The sequence below is a fragment of the Heterocephalus glaber genome, unplaced genomic scaffold (genome assembly GCF_053883595.1).
Source record: "Heterocephalus glaber isolate CG9 unplaced genomic scaffold, H.glaber_assembly_v1.0 deba00000331, whole genome shotgun sequence".
Classification (NCBI taxonomy): domain Eukaryota; kingdom Metazoa; phylum Chordata; class Mammalia; order Rodentia; family Bathyergidae; genus Heterocephalus; species Heterocephalus glaber.
The window spans coordinates 62,869,534-62,889,638 of record NW_028258142.1 but is presented as its reverse complement, the minus strand read 5'-3'; the positions used below and the strand labels follow the sequence as shown (position 1 = coordinate 62,889,638).

Sequence of the window (20,105 nt, the reverse complement as noted above, 5' to 3'; positions counted from 1 at the left end):
ATGACCACTGTTTTCTCTTCCAGAAACGAAGCCAAAATCTGTGCTATCATGGGCTATCCAACCTTGCAAGACTGTTTTTCGGGCAAGTCGAGTGGCCGAGTATGGCTGCAGAGCCAGGGAGAAGCTGACAGACAGCAAGGTGCTTCTCAGCCTGTTCTCCCTTTTGCCCAGGAGAGGTGGCACTGCCCATGTACTACTCCTGTGATGTTCCCAGTGTACAATCCAGAAGTCATTCCAACCCTCTTCTCCAGTACCTTCCTCCTTCTCATGGGTTCATAGTTTCAGGAGCATCAAGGAATTACTACAAACCTGTGTCAGGCACTGGCATGATGAAGACAAATAAAAAACAGTCTCCCCTTAGACAGCCCTAGAGTCAAGCAGAGGAGAGAGCTGTCGGCAGCAAAGTGTGGACAAGTCCATCCTCTCAGGCAGGGTGGCTCACGCCTACAATCCCACTACTTTGGGAGGCTGAAGCAGGAGGATCGGATGTTCAAGGGCAGACTGTCTCAAAATTTAAAAAATTAGAAAGGGTTGGGGATATAGCTCAGTAAGGAGGCCCTGGGTTCAACCCCTAATACTACAAAGAAAAGAAAAAGTTCTGTATTCCTTGTGTGGGGTGAGGGCTCAGGGGACCCAATTCGGCCTAAAGTTACCAACACATCTCCCGGGACCCGTCTCCAGCCTGAACTGGCACGGTGCCTAAACCGAGGGGCGGAAGGAGCAGCCCAGCTTCAAGGGCAGCAGATGTGCACCGGAAGGGGGCGCTCTCGCCCGCACCCCTTTCTCCCTTCATCCTGCGCCCCAGCCAGGCTCCTGGTTCCCCTCAGCAGCAACCAGCCCTGCCCCCTGGTGGCCGGAGGGGTTTCTGGGTGCACGGGGTGGGGCGGACTGAATACCAGCTTTACCCGGGCTTCCCAGTGGGGCTGCACTAGGGCACAGCAAGGTACTGAGGCTTGGGATTTTATTTCTCTGGGGGTTTTGTAACCCTCAGGAAAATGGGAAATAGACAAGATTTTGTTAAAAAACGCAACCTGTAGAAGATACTTCACTGGTGTCTAACTCAGAAGACCACATGCAACCGAATTCCTACTGCAGCGAAAGAAGAATCTGCTACACCGTTTGTTTGGACCCAAAAGTCCACAGGCGCTGGCCGGAGCTGTGGTATCGGGAAACCTTGAAGCAGGGTACGGGGCCCAGACGGATCGCCAGGCCGACCCCCAGAACTGAGGACTTGCACCCCGAATAGAACAGAGCTCTGCAGACCCCGGATGCCAGGCTCGGGTGCGGGTGGGGAAAGCACATTGCGGGTGAGAGTTGAATGCGCCCCATGCCGGCAAGCTCAGCCCTGCGCCAGATCCAGGTCATCGCCACCAGGGAGACGCGTGCAGCCCTTTGTGTTCTGCAGACAGGACGGTGCTAAAGGACCTCAGTGCCCCTGCCTGGCCTCCTCTCCGTCCTGCTGCAGCTGTGACCACCACACTCCTGCACGTGCTCCGACCACGCACCGCGGGACCCGCCCAAACAGGCAGGACTGCCAGAACCGCCAGCTAAGTAAACCTTTCATCTTTGCAAAGTTAGCTCCCTGCGGTGTTTCATTGCGGTGACAAAAAGCTGATATGCTGGGGTGTGGAATTCAACTAAAGGTTTCACTGTAACCGCACTTGTTTCATTGGGTTCTTAGTGACAGAATAGTTCTTTCCTGCAGGCTCCCAGGTGGAAGACAGGGACGGTGTGGCCGGCAGCAGAGAGGTGAAACCAGTGAGATTTGGCCAGCAGGTGGTGCAGGCTGAGCTGTGTTCACAGCACCTGGCGGGGCGGGCACGGCACAGTGCTGGACTGCTTGCCCACCGTGCACAAGGCCCTTGGTTCAGTCCCCAGCAGGACAAAAACAAAACAACCATAAGAGTAGCAGGGGAGGCGGGATGGCAAGTTTAGCCCTAACCTGGGCAACTTAGAGACGCAGCAAGAACCTGTCCAAAAAAAAAAAAAAATCAATCCCTGATATCACCAAAAGAAAAGAAAAATTGGCTAGGCAGTGAAAATATTCCCTCAAAGCCTAAAGACATTTGCTTTGGAGAATAACAGCAGTAGCTGGGGTCAGGAGGAGGGTGGGTTGTTGGCACAATAACACGACACACTGCCAGGCTTGTCACCAGAGGAAGGTCACTCTCTGAGGGTTCCGCAAACTGGATTAATGCAATTACATTTTTTTTTTTTAAAGTTACAGCCGGTCGAAGGCCAGAGAAATAGAATTTACAGCTGACACTGATGCACCCAGCCCAAGCCTCCTGTTAGCTGCCTGCTGTAAATTCCCTACAGAGTCACCTCTAATAATTTGGAAGTCAGTCGGATGACCTCCCTGCCCAGAGAGAGCACACTGCTTCAGGAACATGTTAGCGGCCAGGAAATATGCACAAAGCCATGGGCCAGGCACCCCTGGGCCAAGGGCAGTCAGGTTTCCTATTCATACTGAGGCTGGTGCGAGCAGAACTGGATTTGAGGGTGGAGCTGGGCCCCCTGGAAATCCCAGACCCTGCCCCTTCCAGTCCAGTAGGGCAGAGACACCGGAACGGACAGCTCCCTGCCCCACTCCTCCTCTGCCCAGGGGCCCAGGCCTGGGACACTTCCTGCATCCGAATCTACCTGGAAAGCAACTGCACAGCAATGGCTCTGACCGCAACAAGCTTCCATGTTTATCCTGAATGGCGCCTCCATGTTAATCCCTCAGGATTTCCCTGCTGTCGCTGCATCACTGGGCAGAGTGAGTTCTGATCATCCAGACATGATGAATCCACAGATTAGAACTGTCAGAGAGATTCCTGTGGAAGAACAAAGCACTTCCAAGTCAGTAGGAATCTGAGACACAATCAGGCATTTCTTTACAGAGCACTCGGGACCTTGTGCTTTCGAGACAGGCGGCTGAACAACTGACCTAAATCCCCGGCCCCAAAGAGCCTGCAATCTGTAAGCATGGGTCGGTGGAAGGCTTAGCTGAAGGTTTCGTTCCATGACCTTTGAGTCTAAGTAAAGACTCTCCTAACTGTCAGCTCAGCTCTGGGCCTGCTGCCTATCAGCAAAGGGAACTAGGCAGGCTCTTCTTCCATGTAACTTCCTGCTGCCCGTTCCTCCCAGTTGGGTAGCCTAGCTTCCGGGTCAGCAGAGGAGAAAAGCATCATAGAAGGCCAGGCCGGTTCAAACCAGCCAGTTATCCGAGAGATGGGGCCAGGAATCAGTCGAACATTGATGTGGGACCAGTGGTGGGATCAGTTCCACCACTCTCTGTGTCAGTCATCACTGTCTCTCTTTTTCCAGTTAAAATCAGCTCCACTTCGAGGGCAAGGGAAGCCAGCACCCAGTGCGGAAAGTCTGCCTCTGATAGGTCTGCTCTGCACTAGAAAGGTGTGCTCATGCCTCCCTAGCACAGGAGAGAGTGGTTCCATCAATCCAGCCCATGTTCACAAGCGCCATTCTCTGATAAGGACAAGGAAGGGTGGCTGGACAGACCATTGTGACTTAGTTTCTCACAGACAGAGGAGCTGCTTGGGGTTAGCATAGATTAAAGCTGTTTGGTCACAGGATACTAATTCAGAAGATTCTCGCTGGGCCCAAGGCCCCTTGCCCAAACACTGACCCTGCCTATGTATGAGCCCGTGACAGATGGAACTCGGGAGATGGTACTGACGTCCATCAAGCCTGGAGGCCATTTGTCCACTAGAAAAAATGAGACTAACTTCTTCCTTCTGTACCATGAGCCAGCCAACCACGTGGCACCTGCAGCATTCCAGTCTTCAAGTCTTCTTACTCATCTTCCTTTATTTCACAAATATTTGAATTTGCTCATTCTTTGATATTGCCTCCTAGACATAGAATTCTTTTTGGGAATCAAATTTCCCAGAAGGCTGGATTATGCAAGTGTTATAGTAGATTATTAATTACCATAGCATTGGCAGCGAACCAAGTGGACTAGCAGGATGCCATTAAATATCAATTCTTAAATACAAACCAAACCATCGATAAGGAACCTTTATAATTATGTTGAATAATTGCTGTTACAAGCCAGCAGTTTAATACTGTGTTTGTTATCTATTTCTATATGACAATATTACTGCAAAGTTTGCGGCTTAATATGCTGCACATTTATAATCTTACAGATTCTGTGGGTCAGGAATTAGGAAAAGTTTAACTGGTGGTTGTTCCAGGGTGCACCCCATAGCTGGGATGCGGAGCAGGGCCGGGGTCTCCCTCAAGCTGCCCTGAAGATGCCTCTGCCTCTAAACCACATGCCTGCTCTTGTGGACCACTATCTGAGGACTGCAGCTCCTCGCTGGCTGCTGAGTACGAGTCTGCTGGAGTCCTTGCCTTTGGCAGCTGACTTTATTAACTGGGGCAGGATGAGAACAGGAATGAAGAGAGTCAACTTGAAAGATGGAAGTCTCCACCTCGGTGACATTTTCATGGAGGTGATAGCCCAGCATCTTCACTGTTGTTTATTTTTGGCAGTGAGTCACGAGTCACTCTTGTACCCACGGAGAAAGAACTGCACACAAGCAGGGATACAGAAGAGGCGAGGAGCTCACTGGCAGCTGTCTTAGAGCCTATGAACAGTGAAAGTAGAAAGAACAGAAGGTTGGGTCTCTTTAGGAAAGCCCCTTGTGCAAGTCTAGGTCTAAACCATAAGACAGAGAAAGAGCATATTAGTTGCACAGTAGCTCAAAATATAATTTTGCTGCAAGAGTAAGAAAATAACTACCCGATCTGTCCATTAGGGGGAAGAGGCAAGAAATTAGTTATTCCATGAAAAGAAGTGAAGACATTCCATTCAATACATATTTATGGAGCACCTATATAATGTGCACTCTGGTATGTGCTAGGGAGAGAGAGCAGAGTATGGAAGAATAAAGAAAGAAAAATAAATAATATGTGGCTTCTTTTCCCTTCCGTCCACATTGATTTATATTGATTTTATCCTATTTCGGACATACATCTATCCAACTTTCAGCATAAATCTATCCAACCTAAACATATCAGCTCATTTAGGCTTCAAAACAACGCGAACCCCTGTTGTAGCTCTCTGACCATAAAGCTGGTGTGTGTCCCCAAAATTTAGAAACACAGAGCAACAAGGTCAAAGCTAAAGGCAGAAAGTCACATTCAGCAGTTTCAGGGGGAAAAATCAGTTCGGATAAAGATTTACATTTCCTGTAATAATTATTACAAGTACCTCTAATCATATTGTGTTTATGCAAATAAAGTAGCAAAATGTCTTAATTAAACATCTGGAGTTTAAAAAACCAAGTTTCACCTCTGAACTCTACCACTCATGTCACCTACATTTGGACCACAGAGTCAGCACATGACCATTAGGGATCGTGGAAAATCTGAGACTCCAGGTGCTGTGCAGATGCAAAACTGTTATTATGGGTTTTGAAAAGCCCAAGAGGACACCGGCATTAAGCTGATTGGTTAAGGAAGATATTAGTCTTCACAGCTCCAGCCGAACTACTTTGTCCAACTTCTTCAAGTCTTGCTCCTAAGTAGTTTTCTCCTATTTATTCATGACATAGCTAATTCATGCCAAAGGCTTTGGCACAGAAGAAGCCTTACAGGAAGGAAACACTTAAGAGTCAGAAGAGTATTCCCTGTGATCTGATGTTTTCGTAGTCACTTGTTAATGGGGACAGCCGGACCAATGCTACCACTGTCTAATGTCTGACCCAGAGTTTGCAGGTTTGCTGATGGAGGTAGGAATAACCACCCTCCTGTGAGGACTCCATGGAAATGCAACTCACTTCTCTGACAGTAAATAACACAGTGAGGTAGAGCTAAAACCAGAATCTAATAAAATAAAGCAGTGCTGGACTCTCTAGAGGTTCAGAAAGAGTGGAGCAGTCTGGCCATGGCCACACGGCGTAGCCTTGCCACCTCCCAAGATTGATTGGCACTCCGGAACTCCAAGATTTCCCTTGGTGATCGCAGCTGCAGAGTTTCTCGGCTTGCAGAATTGTTATTACACGATGTCTGCCTTTTCAGCCTATTTTGTTCTCACTTACTTCCTAGTTTTAACTCTCATTTTGCTTTTGGCACGACGGCGATAAGTTAAATGGGGCTGCAGGTAGCGGAGGTCAGTTGAAGTCAACTGCAGTTAAATATGTATGGAGGTTGTAGGAGCAGAGCCCCATTTGCCAGAAGAAGAGAAAAATCTCTTCTTTCAAACATCTGCTGCCCACGGGCATTTTAAAGAGGCTCCTTCGCTCCCCACATGCCTGGGCTTTGTCTCAGCCCCTCTCATTCCATCCGTGGCCACTGCCTCTTATTCCTTAAATATAATTCCATTTCCAGAGAGGAGTTCAGATTTGGCCTCAGAACTAAGATGCTGTTTTAGACAAAGCAGATGTCAACTGAATTATTGTTTAAGTGCTCTGCTCTCACTTGCTTCTTAATTCCTCAGGATTTCTGTCCGCTTCACTTTACAAGGAGGAAGGATGAGCCCTGCCTGGGAGGCTGAGTTCCATTCTTATTAGAGTCTTGTTCCACCAGAAAGAGAGGGAGGCAGGAGGCAGGAGAGTGACAGAGCAACCCATCCAGCAGAACAGTTCAATTTTCTTCTAAGAAATGAGATACTAATGGTCTGTAGAAAGTGTTAAATACAGAACTTGTCTACTAGAAACAGCAGGCTGGGTTTTCTCCATTTGCATCTATCTCTCTGTCCAATAGAAAGCCCTACTTCTGATCTAAAGGGAATGCCCACAACTGAGAAGGTATTGGAGGACACCTGGAAGGACTGGAAAGAATCAAAGGACTGGGTGTGGGAAAAGGAAATAAAACCTCCTAGCGAGGCTACGCAGAGGTGGTCTGCTCAGGACTCTCAGCCAGAGAGCTGTCAAACCTCTGGGAGAACCCTGGTTTGGCAAAGAATAAAACTAGAACATGACATTTTCTGTGTATCTACCAGAACTATTCAAAGACAAAGAATTTTAGTTGCTTTAGTTAATCTACGAAAAATACTAGATGCTCATATACTATGTAGTGATAATATGTTTTGAAATATTGATCTCCGCACACCCCTTTCTGCAGGTGTCCCCTTAAGAGAGGACTGCGCGTCTCTGCCCCATCGAGGTCCTGTCCCTCACTCTGGGTGATGGAATAAAAGCAAGGATGACATGAGGCCCTTCTGAGCAGAGCTGCAAAAGCCGTCTCCTGGCTAGAACACACTCTCCTTCCCTCTGCAGAGAGCAGGTGATGCTGGGATAGGTGCTGTCACAGCAGCCCGGAGCCAGCTGACTTCCAACCGCCATGTCATGAGGCAAGACATGAACGTGTAGTGCTGTCAGCTGCTGCCATTCTGAGGATGTTTGTTACTGCTGTATATCGAGCCTAAGCTAACTGATACATATTATTGGGCAGCTCTGCACTTTTAAGAGGTCCAGCAGGAGGCGAAACCATCTGTCTCGCCCTCCTCCTACACACTTTGATAAGCATGCTCATCTTTCCCATGTACCTACTCACTCAGTCGTCACTCCCCACGTATTCCTTGTGTCTTATGTGTTGATCACATTCCTTGCAGACTTCGACGACACCGGGATAAAGATTGAACACTCAGGCCCAGTATGGACCTTTGGCTGCACAGTGAAGATGGGCATTAAACAACTGCACAAATCAATACAAAATTATTAATTGTGGAATTAATGTACAGGAAAAATAAAGCACACGGGAGAGATTGTAATAGGACATTTATGTTAGATTGGGCGGTCAAGGATGCTTGCTCTGTGGGTCAAAAGCAGGCCCTGAAGGATAGGCAGAAGGTGACCGGGCAGGGGCCTATGTGTCGAGACAGGACAGCATCTGCAGACTCTGCAATGAGAGAGAACTGGGCCCTGGAGGAAAGAGACAGGGCCATGCTGCTGGAGCACCGTGAGGGAGGGAGGGAGCACAGCGAGAGGTGAAAGTGGGAAGACAGATGCAGAGGAGACAGCGAAGGTGGGGCCTGGCCACCCTGATTCCCCGCCAGCTCCCAGTTCCAGGAGGACAGTCCTCGCTGAGCGCCTGCCTGCCCGGGTGACGGGTGACGCACTGTGCGCCCGCCCCGCCTAGCAGGCCTGAGAAAGCTTTGGGCTTTGAGCCGGGAGCAACGGGAGGCCCTTGGAGTGAAGCAGATCAGTGTTTTCAGAAGACCCCTGGGCTCCACGTAGAGAGGGTGAGTGGAGGGCACAGACCGCAGGGCGGGCACAGGAGGCTTGAGCTCGGACCGGAAGCGGGGGGGACACCGGCAATGCATTTTGGGCAGGAAGTCGCCGCCTGCCGGGCTCTTCACTTCTTTATTACAGACTGCAGGAGTGCGGGGAAAGCCACTCCCTGGAGGAACAAACCCTAAGCTGGTGTCCGTTGCTCCCATGCTGTCGCTGTAACTCTGTGTCCCCGTGAGAAGGACCTCTCTCTCGTGCAGTGTCAAGATCCGTCTTCTGGGTCACGGGTCGGCTACTTCCATCTGCACATCATCTGCGTTCTCACTGCAGTCCTTTCCTGGGCCCACACTCCCTTTCCTCCCCCTACCTTCTTCGCTTCCTCCTCCTCCTCCTCCTCCTCCTCCTCCTCCTCCTCCTCCTCCTCCTCCTCCTCCTCCTCCTCCTCCTCCTCCTCCTCCTCCTCCTCCTCCTCCTCCTCCTCCTCCTCCTCCTCCTCCTCCTCCTCCTCCTCCTCCTCCTCCTCCTCCTCCTCCTCCTCCTCCTCCTCCTCCTCCTCCTCCTCCTCCTCCTCCTCCTCCTCCTCCTCCTCCTCCTCCTCCTCCTCCTCCTCCTCCTCCTCCTCCTCCTCCTCCTCCTCCTCCTCCTCCTCCTCCTCCTCCTCCTCCTCCTCCTCCATTCCAGAACGCTGTTTTCCAGTTCCTCCTCCCTCTCTTCTGCACTTCCCTTTCCTTCTTTTAGAAATCAAGGTGGACACAGGAGATATTTTGTGCGTTGAAGATGAAGGAATATCACTATGGATTGAACTCATCTTCTAAAGTGCATTTTGAAAAGTAATTGCCAATGTAATGGTATGGGAAGGCGGGACTGGTAAGTGGTGATTAAGTGACCAGGCAGAGCCCAAAGGATGGGTTTGTTGTCTTTAAAAGGGGGGCTTTGGTTGAGGGGTGGGGTGGTGTGCAGGGGTGCAAGGCTGTAGTCCTGTTCAGAGAATTGGACAGAGACAACTGATGAACATGGTGGTTTAACATGTATTGAAGAAAAGGAGGGAAGCCAGCTGAGGTGATGCACGCCTGTAATCCCAGCACTCACAAGGCTGAGGGAAGAGAATTGCCACAAGTTTGAGGTCTGCCTGGGCTACTAGTGAGCTCAAGGCCAAGCTGAACTACATAGCATGACCCTTTGTCAAAATAAACAAAAGAAAAGAAGAAAGAAAAGAAAAAAAGCAGAAAGGGAAAAGATAAGATATGTCTTGCACAACAGATGGGCCACTACAAGAACAAGAGGGGAGTGGCAACCAAGTCAATGGCTGCCATCTTTTATATCTTCTTTTGACATCTCATTTAGGCCATCCATGCAGGGCCCAGAAGCTTCTCTGCACATGTATCTTGGCTGTGATTTGACAGTTCTCTGTGATTGACAGGTCACACCCAGTAAATTTGCCATGACCTAATCTCCTGCCTCACGTTGAGAGTGGATTCTTTTCTCCCACCCCAAGGGAGGATGCCGTAAGAAGGCTTTCACCAGATCCCAACATTTTGATCTTGGACTTTCCAAACTTCAGAACTGTAAGAAATAAATTGCTGCTCTTTATAAGTTACCCAGGCTCAGGTATTCTTCTACAGCAGCACAAGGTGGATTAAGACAAATATGTATTTATGATTATAGCTAGCGTTACTATTTAATGTTACTATATTAATACTAGTGTTAATTGAGTTTTCCATCTTTATTTATATCTTATTAAGAATAGCTGTAACTACTTTGAGTGTGCAGATTATTGGGGCAGTTTTTCCTTCTACTTTTGACTGGATTCCCATCAAATGAAGAAATGAGGTTCCAGGAGGTCCATAGCTAAGCAGGGAAAAGTGAACCTTCTAGACGTGTGGAGATGCCCCTCTGTCCTCAGTTTCTCCACCTGTAAGGAAATGAGGCTCAGTGGATCATTTGTAAGTAACATTTAATTTTATTAGTCTGTGATGGCATTCTGATAAATTAATCTGGAGGCTATCACAAAGTATTCCAGAAGTAATTGGGGCTCAAACACCTGAACTTAAAGATTCTGATTATTCAATTGGATCTAAAATTTGTAAATTTTTAGATAAATGTATAGAATTAGTGGGAAAAAATGTCTCTCAAAAACAAGACAACCGAGTGGGAATAAAATATTCCTGTCCTTCAAATTCAAGACTGCCCTGGCAGGTGTCCCAGGCCTTGAACAAGGACTTGGAAGAACCAATTTCAAGTGCATCTCAAGAACTAGTGATAGCTCACTTCAATAATTACCCTTATCAAAGTCAACCAATCAGTGATGGCCCCACATATCTGAAAATCAGCCAATCAGCAAGAGTCTCACTCCAGTGGTAATCTGGCTTCCACACAGCGATCAACCAATCATCACAGTTCCACTAGGGAAGCTCAGCAGCCCGAAGCCATCCTTCTCTAAGCTCTGCTTGAAGTCAGTGGTTGATTTTTCACTGTAGAGACCACACCTTGCAAGACAGAGATCTCTTATTTAGCAAGAAAGACATCCAGATATTGACTGATGCTCTTTTCTTTCCAGACATGGACTTTCTGGACTGCCTTCAGCAATTGTATGAAATTTCTTCAAAATTGCACATAATTTAGAATGAAAAAAATTTTAACACAGAGGCAATTTGTCCAATATATAACTAAGTGTGACTTGTTTCAAATTTTAACCCAGAGAATACAGAAGGCCCCTAGTTGAGAGGACAGACTTCAAAGGGCTTGGAAGTTTGGACCAGCGGCATGATGCAGCTTTGAGCAGGTGATGTAAGTCTTGCAAAAGTGTTCAAGTAGTAGTTTCCGTAGGACAGGAAGCACAGAGAGACCCTGGGAGGGAAGGAATCCAGCAAGACTGGATGCAAACTTTTGGAGAGTTCTTTTCTGACCTTCTGAATTCCTGAATTCCTCAGCTTAGTCTCTCAATGGATGAGCTTGGTGCTGTTTATTTTCTATAATTATCCCTTCTTGTTTCTACTTCAGTCTGCTGTAACACCCTTCAGGAAGATGTCAGGCTGCCCTGTCTGTACAGCAGAAGGAAGACAGGACAGACTGATAGGCTGGTGTTCAGGGGTCCTCTTGGGAGCAACCCCCCTAGGGGAGGGGGATGAAAGGGAGATGGAAACTCAAGGGCAATGTTAAAGTAATGTGAATACAAACAATACAAAAGCACTCCCACTTTTCAAATTAGCAAGTTAAATATAATATTCCCTATAAACAAATGTGTTAGGAAGTGGACATTCATGTTACTCTCATATAAAATAATTGCTTTTTAGAGGACAGTTTCATTATATTTATCAAAAAGGCTTAGAATATGCATAGCATTTGAGGCAGTGGAATCCCCTGTAGGACTGAGTTCTAAGGAAGTAATAATAGATAGGTGTCAAGGGTACATGGAGGACGTTCTCACCCAGGAGAGTTCAGGATGTGCTTCTCGGAGTTTAGTGCTTTGTCTGATTTGGGGAATTGATGTGATTTTTTCATATCTTTTTAAAAATCTGTTTTTAATTTGCAGAGAGAATTTGTTCTGATTCTGTGATAAAGGGGTAAATACACAGTGGCTTCTCAGTACCCACGAGGACTGCTTCCAGGACCAAAATCCAAGGATGATAGAGTGCCTTCAGTGATATGACTTAGTATTTGCTTATAAACTACACACATCATCACGTAGATCCAAATCATTTCTAGATTGCTCATAATACCTAATACAATATAAATGCTATGTAAATAGTTGTTATACTGCATTGTTTAGGGAATAGTTATTAGCAAAGAAGCCTGATGTAATTTTTTGCTATTTTTCCCTTGCATATATTTTTGTTAATGCATATTAATTTTTATACATATTGAGTTTTATAGTGTTTTCATAGACCCCTATAACATATTTTGGTCATATCCATCCCCCTTTACCCTCCCTCCTTCCTCCCCCTCCTCTTCCCCCATCCCCTTTACCTTCCCCCCAAATATTTTACATCTGTGATCGGATGAATCTTCAGGTGCAGACTCTGAAGTGGAAGTGGGGGGAGGACCATACTTAAGAAAAAGCACAAGCTAGGGATTTAGCTCAGTGGCAGTGTATCTGCCTAGCAAGTGCAAGCTCCTGAGTTTGATCCCCGGGGGGGGGGGGGGGGCAGACAAGTTTAGGGTGAGCTTGTGTCCTTCATGGCCTCTTTTTCCTCACAGGGAGCACTTTCCTTCTGCTGACAAAGGTTTTTCCTGGTGACTGATAGTAGGAGATTAACCTCAGCCCTGGAAGTTCCAGGCCCTATGATGAGAGGGCAGGCGTTGCCATGGAAGCAACAGATAAAGGAGCTGGAATTGGGCCCTCAGAGCTTTCTTGTGACCTCCTCAAACCATGTGCTTCAGACTGAGATCCCCAGCCTCCAGGAATCCTCCATGAACTTGAGATCATCACCCTCTGCTCACTGCCTGCTTTCCTTTAGGCTCTGTCTGAAGTCTCCCAGCCAAGACACCATGGACCAGGCCACGGCCGAGGCTGGGTTAACTCCCTCTGCAGCCCCACATCTTTCTCTGCCTTGGCTTTCTTGGTTCTGTCTTGTCCCGAGGACTCATTAAGCCCTATTGCAGGGCTGTGCAGCTGCAGAAGGCCCATTGATATTTAGCAGTGAACAAATCTCCACATTTTAAAAACTCAGCTGTTTGAAACACGCTGAATGCAAAAATCATTGGTGAGTTTCAATGTGTTAAATGATTCTAATTAAATGCTTCTACATTATGACACTGTTCATGGTATTCCATTGCAAAAAATTATAGCTGAAGCATCTAGAGTTATGAACACTCACTCTACATTGTTTTCCATGGGCCTGAGGAAGCATAGTGCAAAAGCAACTCTGAAAGATTATTGTGCTCTACGAAGAGTTCACTCTGTGAATCCTGTTGGGCCCTTTGTAATCTTTAGCAAATGATTTCTGTTCCACATCAAGCACTGTCTTTGTGAATTTAATCTGTGGGACAGACTAGGGAGCAAATTACATTTAAACAGATTTCCAGCAGATGATGGTTTTTAGATAACTGTTGTGTCCTTGTTTTTTTAATTTGGGTTTTTATTTTAAACATAAAGCAGTTGGGAAAACAAGACATGAAATACTAAACTCCCATGAGTTCAGCCTGAAATGCTCAGAAGAGATTTCTGATCCATTTCTAAGGGCATAATTTAACTTTCTCATTAGGTAAAACTCTGGGAATTTCCCAAGGTCTCTTATTAGTATTTCTCTGTTTTGAACCTAAAACCCTATGGTTGATACAAACTGTTTCCTTTTGTTCCTGCCTGCCCCTGGGCTTGGCTCATTCCCACCAGAAGTCTGTGCTGGACGACTAGTTCACAGTCATCTCCATAAATTGTTGAATGACGTTTTCAACTTATTCTTAAATACAAATCATAAGATTGATACTTGTTTTCGCTACCTTGGCCAACTTATAAAATTCCATTAAAGACTAATTTATAAGCCAGATTGTACAAGGTTTTTAGTGCCATTATTCAGAATGTTTGTAGATAATTCTGTTTGACTCAGGGCTATAGGGCCCAGGCACTGGGGAGGATAAATATTCTGGATTCCAATCCTGTTGGTGCCCTGGGCATTCTGAGCAAATCTTTTTACCTTTGTGTTCTCAAACAGAAAGTATGGCTTATCAAACCAAGATTATCCTTGAGATTACAGAAAAAAAATCACAATTATTGTAAAATGTTTTATAAACAGTGATGTTGCTTGCTCCATCCTCAACTTGACATTCCATTTTAATCACAGATTGGGAGTCAACTCTTGCATCTTGACCGAGAAAACTAGTTCCATGTCTTGCTGCAGGCCGTGGTTCTCCAGCTAGATTTCCTCCTGACACTTGCGATGTGCAATTGCCTAGGATTTTCACCAAATCGGAGTATCTGGGAAAGATTCGTGGGCACCTCCCTGGGTGATCTTCTCATCTTCTTTCAAGGGCACAGGCCCATCATCCAGCCATGATCTTTCCTGCAGTGTGCCAGATGGTGTTATAGGGGCTTGCTTCATTTTCTTTTCATAACAACACTGTTAGCCTTGCTTTTTCAGGTGAGGAAACAGAATTGGGGTGCAGATGCTTCAAGCATTCGAGGCCACAGTTCCCAAATGCAAAAGCAGAGTAGAAGCAGACTTGTCCCTCCGTTATTCTGCCTCCAGAGGTGACCATTTACAAATCCAGTAAAGAACAGGAGATCTCGGGAAAGGGTGGGGAGGCCAGGAGCGTCTTGACACCAACATCAGTCCTTCTACCCTCTTCACCTGAATTTCCAGGTCCTGTGAGCAGGCTGTAGTTTTTCAGGAAGTGGAACCTCTTGATTGACAGTTGATGAGTCAGTTCCAGCATTCTTATCTCTGCTGCCTTCTGTAGCTCTGTGTGGAGAAACTCAGGTTTATAACCATGCTATGTAAACATCTTTCTCAGGGAGATATTTCTGTGTAGGGCCAGTGGTAACAATGACTGGCTGATCTGGTTTCAGAAGGCTCTACTAAAATGAAAAGCCCATAGAACAGATGGACGCCTAAGTTTCTGTCCATGATGTAGTAAATATTTATAACAAAAGTTTGTTCTGATGCTTAAATTTGTGCTGTGATTGCACTTGAGGGCAGTTAGGGATTTTTCCAAAAGCCTTTTATTTGGTTTTCCAAAAGATGTGTTTGCTTGTTTAATAGCAGCTCTTCCCAGAGAGAGAGCCACAGAGGACAGCAGGGCCCCACATGTGCGGCGCGGGAGATGAGCGTGACCTTCATAAGAGGGAGGGAGCAGCGACAACAGGAAGCCAGAGTGAAAGACACCGCCACACACTGGAAAGGCCTGACTGAGCTTCGTAATTAGAAAAATCTGGGTGCAAATCCTGACTTTGCCTTATGCAAAAAAAAAAAAAAATGAATGACTTCTAATCCTGTGCCACTAACTGAGTCAGGCAGTCTGGATACAGAGATAAGTAAGTAACAGCTCCTGTCAGCATGCAGAAATATTTAAACTAATGACAAAATGAGCAGGGTGGTTGTGACCTGCCTTGGATACTAGGTACGCACAGTACGGGAGCACGTGAGGTCACGGGGACATGGCGCACACGCCATTGTCTCCCCAGGACTGGCTCCTGGTCTAGCAGCCCATGTGGCAGGGAGGGAAGGAAGTCGATGAGAGAGAAAAGACGGAAACAGAAGCAGCCAACCAGAAGAAGGAAGTCCAGGGAGATCACTGTTCAAGGGGACTGGCTTGGTGGCTTTCTTACTCCGCTTCACGGGGCCAGTGACTAAGCCATCATTCCCACTTCTCTGCCTCTGAGCTGGCCCAACACTGCACATCCCCAGCCTGATTTCTTTCTACCTCCCTCCCTCTCCCTGGAGGCCTGAATTTCCAGCCATGTTGCTTTTCGAGTTGTGTGGCCTTGTGTGAAACTTCAATCTCTTTAAGCCAAATGAAGATGATAAATCCAGTTTAACATGGAAGCCTAAAATGCACTTTTAGTCCATTTCTTAAAATTCCATTGTAACTACAGTGAACTTTTTGTCTTAATGGAAGAAATGATAAAGATAAATTTCCTTTCAAAAGGTTTTCCCGGTAAAGTGGCTAATATTTTAGTGTTTGTTTGTTTATTGAAGTTTTGGAGATTGAACCCAGGGCCTTCACACTCAGTTGTATCTGTGGCCTATTTGATTTTATTTTTATTTTTATTTTTTGTTTAAATTCTTTTATTGGTACATTTTAGGTGTACAATATGTTTACATTTATCATTGGGTGCTTGTACCTGTACATGATGTATCTTGGTTCTTATTTTTTCCCCATTCCCTGTCCTCCCTTCACCCCCTCCACCCTTCCCTATTTACAAAGACTTTATTTCCGCTTTTTCCTTTTCTCATAATTTTTCCTTTCCCTTCTTTCCTTTCCCCTTCCCCTCCCACTTCCCCTACTCCTTTGGCCCTTTTCTCCCTATTTCAAATTATCAATTATTTGCTTTAATCATTTTAATCCTTATTTACACTTTCAGTTTCTCACACCAGAGAAACTATTTGGTATTTACACATTTGTCGTATTTATTTCACTTAAGAGTATGGCCTTAGGGCCAGGGATTTAGCTCAGTGGTTCCACCGCCTGCCTCGAAAGCGGAAGGACCTAATTTCAATCCCTGGTACCAAAAAAAAAAGTATCACCTCAATATGCATCCATTTAGCTATAAATGTCTGTAGTTTCTCAATCTTTATGGCTGAGTAGTACTCCATTTTATTTAAAAACCACATCTTCTTTATCCAGTTTCCAGTTGATGGGCACTTGGGCTGTTTCCCACCTTTAGCTATTACAAACTGTGCTGCTATAAACATAGGTACACATATATCACTGTGGTATGATCCTTTGAATTCTTTTGGGAAGATAACCAGCAAGGGAATAGCTGAGTCAAATGGAACCTCCAGTCCTAGTTCTTTGAGGTATATCCATACTGATTTCCACAGTGGTTGCACCAGTCTGCACTCCCACCACAAATGGAGAAGGGTTCCTTTCTCCCTAAACCCCCACCAACATTTGTTATTGGTTGATTTCTTGATAGCAGCCATTCTTTCTGGGATGAGGTGACTTAAATGACAGATTCAGTAGAGTAGCTGGATACAAGGTCAACACTCAAATCACAATAGCCTTCTTAAACACAAATAACAGACTCACTGATAGAGAAATAAGGGAAACAATTTCTTTTACAATAGCATCTAAAAAAATGAAATACCTAGGAATCAATCTACAAAGGAAGCAAAAGACCTCTACCCTGAAAACTATAGCACTCAAAAAAGAGATTGAAGAAGATATAAGAAAATGGAAAGACATCCCTTGTTCCTGGGTAGGAAGAATCAATATAATGAAAATGGCCATACTTCCAAAACTGCTATATAGATTTAATGCAATCCCAATTAAAATTCCAAGAATATATTTCACAGAACTAGAGAAAACAATCCAAAAATTCATTTGGAACCAGAAGAGACCTAGAATAGCAAAAGCAATTCTAGGCAACAGAGACATGGCTGGGGGTATCACAATCCCCAACTTGAAACTATACTACAAAGCTACTGTGATAAAAACAGCATGGTACTGGCAAAGAAACAGACCTGAGGATCAGTGGAACAGATTAGAAGATGCAGAAATAACTCCAGACATGCTCAGCCACCTCATCTTTGACAAAGAAGCCAAACATCCTCACTGGAGGAAAGATAGCCTCTTTAATAAATGGTGTTGGAAAAACTGGATTTCAACCTGCTAAAGATTAAAACTAGACCCATATATCTCACCATGCACTAAACTAAGATTGAAGTGGATTAAAGATCTAAATATTAAAACAGAAACATTAAACTTGCTGGAAGATAAGTTAGGTAGAGCTCTTGAAGACACTGGCATAGGAAAAGACTTTATGAACAAAACCTCAGTAGCATGGGAGCTAGCACAAAGAATCAACAACTGGGATTTCATCTTATTAAAAAGCTTCTGCACTGCAAGATAAACCACTAACAGAGCTAAGAGACAACCTACAATATGGGAAAAAGTTTTTAGCAGCTGTTCCTCAGACAAAGGACTACTATCTAGAATCTATAAAGAACTTAAAAAGTCAGACCCCAAATTTATTTTATTTTTGAGAGAGCGTTTTATGAAGTCACCTAGGCTGGGCTCAAACTTGCAATCCTCCTGCATCAGCCTCACAGTGTTGGGATTACAGGTGTGTGCCACCATCCTTGGCTAAACAGTTTTGAGAGTTAGAAATCTCATAGAACTAAAATAATAGGCTCAATCCTCAGCGTGCAAGAGAGGAATCCAATAACACACAAACTGAATCTTCATACCCGCTTGTAGAAATGCTCAATAAGCTTAGGACCTTTCTAAAGGTAAGGATGTGGGTGAGTCTTGACATTTACATTTCAGTGGTGAGTGTTCTGAAAGTCTTTATAGAAAGCAGCAAATCTTCAGAATTCTTCCCTGGTACCTGTAGCCAGACAACACCCAGCCTTCAATCTGCAGGTTTCCTCTCTGGAGAGCTTGACCTGAAGACAGCTGGCATTGGAACTCCAGGCCCAGTTGAGCCCAAACTAGGAGGAATGGGTGGCAGTCTCCATGTTGGGGTGTGACTGTCCCCCAGCTTTTTTCTATCTTCCCCAATGCCAGCTGTGCCCCCTGGACCGGGTCTGCAGGCACCATCCCGGGGAAACTCAGCCAAAGGCAAAACAGCCCCAGGCAAAGCTGTGTAGTCCTCAGGCACCCTGTAACTGTGGGTTGACAAGTCTCATCTGCACAACAGCGCTTGTGTTTGGAAAGAAAAGGACTTCTACAAATGCAAGAAAAGAAGGCAAATGTGATGGACATGGCCAGCGCACGTGGTGGGAGCCTTCTTCCCGTGTTTCTGGTTACGCTGGGGGCCACTCTCCACCCACCAGAAGAGGAGGCGGCAGCTTCTCTCTGCTTGTGGTTTGCCACCAGGATCAGGGAGTGAGCAAGTACATGGGCCTGGCCTTGGGACCCGTGCAGTGGCATCCCAGGTCTGTCCTTCCAGAAGTGTGGTGCAGGTAGAAGTCACTTCCGGGGCACGGCGGTGAGATGCTTGCACGCTCCTGACCTGCTGTCCCGCTGCAGCCCTCACTGCAGACAGCAGGAAACAGCACGGGGGAGGAGGCGGCAAACTTGGAGTGTGCCCCGGCAAGGCAGCCTGGTGACCGCCTTTTGATGAAATGGCCAAGCAGCTGCTCCTCTGATGCGTGCAGTGGGACTCACTGTGACAGTGGACAGCGTGGGCCTCAGTGCTGGCCCGGACCCTGTCCCCAGCTTCTGCTCCCGAGGCCCTGGATGCGCAGGGGTGAAGCCCCCTCAGCCAGACAGCTGCTGGAGCTGGGCACTGGGTGAGGCTGAGCAGTCTGGGCAAAACTCCGAGCCCGGAAGGACAGGATTGCAGGGTGTGGTGGCGGGGACTTCGAGCTCTACACAGCAGGAAGCCTCACGGGGACCTGGGAGAGACACAACACGGAGCTGGCACAGCTGCAGATCTGCAGCTCTGCCCCAGAGCACCTGGTGGGCTCTTCACACGAATGCCCTCACACGTGCCTGCACACTTGCACACACATATGCTCTCACACACTCACAATTCCCACACCCGTGCCCGCCTAGACTCACGGACTCCAGTTTACTCACGTGCCCTGGCACATACACACCCTCTCACATGCACACACATGCACATTGCACTCACGTGCCCTAGTACATACACACACATGCTCACTTACAGGCCCTGGCATGTACACACGCATGTACACACTCACCCATATTTCTTGGTATATACACTCCCACCTGCACACTCAGACACACGTGACCCCATGTTCTTATACTGATGTTCACACACACAAGCTCAAACACACCCCACACGGCCTCTCCCACACATGGCCCCTTGCACACACTGATACACTTGCTTACACACCCACCTGCCCTCTTGCGCATACACATACATGAGCTCACACTGGTGCGGTGGACTCGCAGGCCTTCAGGCCCTGGTGGGGTGCAGCCATTGTTCACAAGCCCAGAACCCTCGTCCACATCGGGGCTGCTGCACAGTGGGCAAAGCTCTGCTGAACAGCAAAGCCTGGCATACAAATGGCCTTTCCGGTGCCCAGGGACGGGCAGTGCAAAGACTGAGTCAGGAGAGCTCAGCCCCAAACCCGCCCTGGCATCCGCACTCTTGGGAAGGGTGCCGTTCTCGGCTCTGACCAGGAGGAGCCTCGGTCCGGCTCCACGGGGTCAGGCTCCAAGAGTAGAGGCTCAGCCGGGCTGGCTGCACATTTCTCTCTTCTAAAAGAAAGCCTGAGTAAGCAAGCGCGGTCCGTGCTAAAGGCTTCCCGCGCCTGGGAACGCGGTATCCAATCCAGAACGCTAGGCCCT

The 20,105-nt window shown here is 46.8% G+C and overlaps 1 long non-coding RNA gene across 1 annotated transcript; it reads left to right on the top strand.

Moving 5' to 3' along the window:
* Positions 1-8,890: 8,890 nt before the first annotated feature.
* LOC147830172 (uncharacterized) lies at positions 8,891-13,203 on the top strand. Its single transcript, XR_015444752.1, has 3 exons — positions 8,891-10,965; positions 11,716-11,746; positions 12,381-13,203. It is a non-coding gene; the product is annotated as an uncharacterized LOC147830172 (long non-coding RNA).
* Positions 13,204-20,105: the final 6,902 nt, after the last annotated feature.